Source organism: Scleropages formosus, chromosome 7, assembly GCF_900964775.1.
Source record: "Scleropages formosus chromosome 7, fSclFor1.1, whole genome shotgun sequence".
Classification (NCBI taxonomy): domain Eukaryota; kingdom Metazoa; phylum Chordata; class Actinopteri; order Osteoglossiformes; family Osteoglossidae; genus Scleropages; species Scleropages formosus.
In genome coordinates, this window is record NC_041812.1 from 14,053,330 (window position 1) to 14,059,409 (window position 6,080).

The window sequence follows — 6,080 nt, forward strand, 5'->3', positions numbered from 1 at the left end:
AGCCTTTCTGTACAGTACAGACATTGTTTGCTTAATGAGGTTAATTCATTCCTTGAAATCCTGTTAAGTGAATATCTGTTGTGAGGGGATGGAATTAACATTATTTCTCATGGAAAAAGTAACCAGTTCCTGAACAAAAACATGTCACTTAAAATTAATTTTTTAAAAAATTAAAATACCAAAATAACCCTAACTAAAATAAAACATTTTTATGAATGACAATAACACCAATACATCCTATAATGTTTTCCAAAAAATTCTTTCTAGCTTCTCCTTTAAAATGATGCTTTCATTCTTTCACTCATTATCAATAAGCGCTTGTCCAGTGCAGGGTCACAGTGTCTGGAGTCTACCTCACAAGCACAGGGATTAATTCATGGTACTCTGGACAAGAGACAACATCCTTGAGCCAAATCATGATGTAAAGTTCCCAAGAATACTTTTTATGTCACTGCAAAGCCTGCGCACATTACTAACAAATGTTTTACACTCGGAGGTCTTCGTCTGATCGTGGAATTAAGGCTGTGTTTACAATAGTGTAATAAGGGTATCGATGTTATTAAAGTTGTTTATATGATTGTTATCCACTTTACTGCGGAAGCATGAAGGGAGGAGGGAGCAGGTGCTCATCATCATTTATTTACACCTTCCCCAGCAGTAAGAGGACATGTGACCCTGAGACAGAGACTAAAGAGTGCATCCCCTGGAGATACGCTGCTTCGCTGACTTTCCCCGTATCAAGCATGCATTGCCTCACCAGTCACTATTCCTGTACGCAGCGGGAATAAAACACGTTTGGTACGAAGCAGAAAGAACACGAGGACTTTGGTAACTGAGTTAATAGACACAGGATTATAGTGCATTTCTATATGGACTGAAAGGACACAGATTTGTATTCCACGCCATGCTGTAATATCCATGAGCCAGTAATTACTCTGAATTGATATAGTAAAAATTTACAAGCTGTAAAAATAGGTAAATCTTTGTAAGTAGCTTAACACTAAGGTTTTTTTGGAAAAAGACATGAACTAAATGCATGTTAAACTGAAAATTCAGTTAATTCATTTAAATTAATCAATAGCTGTGATTGCCTTGGATGTAACGTGTAGTCCTACGCTAAGAATAATGTTGCCCTCACTGCTTATTCCATGGTCACTCCAGGACAGCAGATGTATATTGGGGGGAAGTATTTGCCCCCTTTCAATTTTTCAATTATTGCTGTATTTTTACAGTTGTTTGACTTTGCTGATCACATCTTTTTGTCAGCTCTAGCAATATATGAACAGAGGACACCAGTATTGTCTTTCCTTCTGTGGAAGATAATGAAATGGGTGCAAAAAGTAAATTGGCATTTCACAGTCAATAACCAGTTCCACCTCATTTAGCTGCAATCACAGCAACTAAATGCTTCATGTTGCTGTTGACCAGGGTCTCACACCACTGTGGAGGAATTCTGGCCTCCTCCTTCTCCTCCGCTCCCTGTATTCATACAGTAAAATTGACCAAGCTGTATAAATGGGTAAATCAGCGTAAGTAGTTTAACAGTATGTTTCTTCTGAAGAAAAACAACAGGTAAATAAATAAATACAAGTGCTTGGAACCTGTTGACATCCATGTGGGGCCCGTGTGCCGTGTTGCTTGTTGTGTCACCGCATGTCTACAGACAGTGGTCCCCTAAAGCAGCTGTCCTCAAGACGGGCTATCGGCTTCCAGCAACCCGAAGGCCAAGGGGGGGTTGCGAATTCCTCTCAGATGAGTTCACAGCTCACATGGCTCTGTCCCCTCGGCCCTCTAACCAGAGTGCAGCCGTGTTCCTATGGAGACCCAGAAAACACTGTAACAAACCTTGAGGGAAGGAAAGCCCATCTGACTGATGCTCACCCAGGAGGGCACAGTTTACACGACCAGCCAATGCAGACATTCAAGGGATGGCAGTGCAGCTGCTTATAAAAAAGATAGGCTTGATGGGCTGGAGCACAGTGTACCAGATTCCACACCTGCTTGTAGATGTTTACACTACATGGGCTTCAATCAATAGAATGGCTGCTCTCAACATGTTTGACTTACTCTGTGACAGTAGAAAGTACTCCGCACTTACTGATGTACATCCGTATTATCTGCTCATCCATCCATCACAACCATACCTGTAATTGTGATTGAAAAGTTATAACTTCTGAAAATGTCTTAAAGCAACTTGATGTAACATCCAGGAGATAAAACTACCTCTACTAGTTCTTTCCCCCTTTTCAGGAACACAAACACAAATTGGTGACCTCAGAAGTAAACCTGCATAAAGTTTTCTGAGTGCCATTATAAACCATCATAACATACTGTTTTATGCCAACCCCATCACCTACTGTATGTGGATTACCCCAGAAAGCTACAAGTAAGACATAGCCTGAAAACAGTGCTGCCAACAACTGTCCTAGGGTTTCTAAAATACAAAGGAATGAATTTCATCTTCAGACAGATAGTCATTCATTTGCATACAATTACATTTATTCAGTTAGCAGATGTTCTTCTCAGAAAAACATACAATGAGCGCCTTACTTCACCACACACTGTCTGCAGCTGCTCGTCCCAAGCCTAACCTGGCAACACAGGGCGCAAGGCTGGAGGGGGAGGGGACACACCCGGGAGGGGATGGTAGTCCATCGCAAAGCACCCCAAGCGGGACTCGAACCTCAGACCCACCAGAGAGCAGGACCTGGCCAAGCCTGCTACACCACCTTACTTCACCAGAAGATAACATTTTGGTCACAGTTTGTCACATTTCACCATATGAACCATTATAGATTACATGAGTAGCTGCGTGTAGGCTTTTCAGTTATGAAACAAATTGTTCTTAAAAATAATAAAACACAATGCATACATGTTAATTGAGCACTTGCGAGATCAGGGGAAAAGCGAGCATGAAAGAGGTGAGTTCTGAGACCACTTTAAAGTGTAGACGGATTCAGCAGTTTTGAGTCAGAGGGGGAGGTCATTCCACTTCATCAGAGCCAAAACCAAAAAACCTCACTCGATACTCAAAAGTTAAATTATTTATTGTATACTTTGGCAATATAAATTATCATTAGCTTTGGTGCTTGAGACAACTTCTAAATCTCGTTTTTTTTCAGGTTGCATAAGGATGAAACTGCTCTTGCACTGAGACTCTTACAGAAAACATTACTGCCGTTTCCATAAGCATACAGTGGATATCCATGTGCTGCTTCATGAATATACAGTATGTGTCTGTTATAAATTTTACTTGTTCCAGAGTTCTTTTCTCTCTACCAGTCCAGATCTTTCTGTGGTGCCCACATAGTATCAGAATAACAAAAAAAATTATAGTAAATTTTAAACATTTATAAAATTGACCTTTATTCTTACAAGTCACGACTAACTTGCTCTACATCTGGAACCATAAAACGAGTAACACTAAAGTGTCTTTTCTGTCACTCTGGCTAACATTATTATGAAATCTCACTTACATTTTGGAGGTTGCCCCTTGCAAGTGGAGGCCGTTTTGCTCCCACTGGTACTGGGATCCCACATGAAGAGCGCTGCAGTATGAGCCCAGCAATCTGAGAAATGGGATCAGCACTGATGTGGGGTTCTCCATGGTATTCTGAGGGAGACCTATGGGGGTCGGGGGGCATTTTTTGAGAACGACAACATTCCCCAGAGCCAGTTCATGCAAGAATTTTAGATGTTTTATCAGACACAGCGCAAAACCTGTGATGTACCCCTTGCTACATACCCGTGAAACATGGATAAGGTCAAGGCATAGGCATTTCTCTCTGACAATAAAATAAAATCCATATATTAATAATAGTGATGAATGTAAGCAGGTGTGTCTTGTGCTCCATGTTCCCAGTATAGGCTTTCTTTATTTAAAACTTGTGTAAATTGTGCAGTGATGCAGGAATGTTTTTCAGCAGAACCAAAATTCTTTCTGATTAATTATAGGTATACCTCTAACTATACAGATTTTATTTAAAAAAAAAACTGAAATTTTTAAAAACTTTACAGCTACTCGAATCTTCTGCAGGTAGCTAAAATATTGACCGATTACTCCGTTATCTAATCTATACAACTGCCATACCTACATAGTCAGTAACGGCAGTTGTCACATCAGTATAATGCTATAATTGTCCTGTATATAGATGTATAGTATAGGAATGGTTACTTAGACTTACAAGCTAAGCAACTTTAAACCTTGAAACAGAAAATGAGTAAAACCTTGAATCAAGGAAAGGATGTTAGCCCACTAGCACATTCTTGAGGCTTTTTAAGAAGTATTTTTTGCTCGACACATTTTTCAGGGAAATAAATAATGGCTTAACCCCAACCATAAATGTTCCATATCAACAGTTAGTGGGTTTAGTGGTCTGAAACACCTGCTCTTCTCCTTTCCAATTCCTTTGCTTGCACACGCAGTTATTGCACTGGTCATTGACTCTACACACAGTACTGCTTTTTCTGAGCCATGATGACCAGACCTGCCTCGGCAGCACCAGCAGCTCACATCATTCTGTGCTCAAACCATCCCAACATTGCTTTCTTACTGTTAACACAAGTGCAATGACATACCTCTTTTCCAGTTTTATGTAAATATAAGGGTAGGTGTGGAATAATACAAAACATTTAAATCAAGTCGTGCTTTAAATGTGTTCCGTAACAGTAGTTCTTTAATAACTTAGTTCTTCATCTTCCGACCGGAAACCCCAGGCTCAGTCCCACATCTTTAGCACTCAGTCACAGGAAGCCTCGCTATAAGATTTTCTACAAATCACACATGAAGAAGACCAATTCTATCAAATTTTTCAGTGTTTACTGAATGTGAAAGTAGATAAATTGACATAAAAAAAAATTTTACGGGGCAGCAATCCTGTAGTTATCGCTACTCCCTTTGGACGCAAAAGTTGCAGGATCAAATCCCCACCTCCACTTAAACTAACTTGCTCCCATAAAATTACCTAGCTGTATAAATAGAAAAATCAATGTATGCTGCTTTAGAGAAAAACATCAGTTAAATTATGAAATAATTATTTCATAATTATAATAATAATTTAAATTATGAATAAATGTAAATTTTCAGTACTTCTATGTGGATCATAAGAAACTAGACCACGACACTACTTCAGACATTCTAACACGACGCTTCAGGTACTCCTTTCTTCTCACCGGCCAACAGTCACCCCCTCATATTCCCCGTAAATCCCCACCACGGTTAAACACTTACTTCACGTTTTACCCACAATCCAACTATGTACAATGAAACAATTTTCCCGCTCAAACTCTCGGTAACGCGGGTCGTTACATTACATAGTTTTGTCGTTATCACTCAAGTATTCTACTTATTCCGCACTAACAACAGTGAACAGCTGCCTCACGTTTTAACAGTGAAGAAAGATATAAAAAAGAGACACACAAATATGAGCAACACTAGCTTATTTTCTTCTTCAGCGGATCAGAACGGATTTTACCAGCCGTCCAACAGGTAAAATTTCTCCATTCATTCATTCTGTCATTTAAAATTTTCATTAAATAAATGAATAAATAAATCCTAAAAACCGTGATGCCAAAACTAAAATATCAACAATATAAAATAAATGAGACCAACCAATAACTGTGACTAGTACATGCATACTACTAGCAGATGCTCAATCATGTGTTATCAGAATACACCTATCCCTACCTTACCAGTGAAAATAAAATCCCTAACAACTGCCTTTGACTTAATAAAATCAAAGCCACACATATAACTGGCCCAACTACAAGCGCTAAGCTTATATCTTTTTTGAGGAATTAACACAAAGTCCGTTTCGAAACCTGAAAGAATGATATTTTGGTGTTTTCCGGAACACCCCCGCCAACTACCGTACTCCACAGTGTATTCGCGCCATTGTTATTTAGAGTTTTTATGGTTTTTAAAAAAATAGGTACAGTACTTTAGATTCTTTCTCTGTACGTCTGAACAACTTCAGATTGTTGTTGCCAACACGAATGCATCATATTGTTTATATTGTGCGGCAATATTTCTGAGATGGGGGGGCGCGGTGGCGCAGCGGGTTTGACCGGGTCCTGCTCTC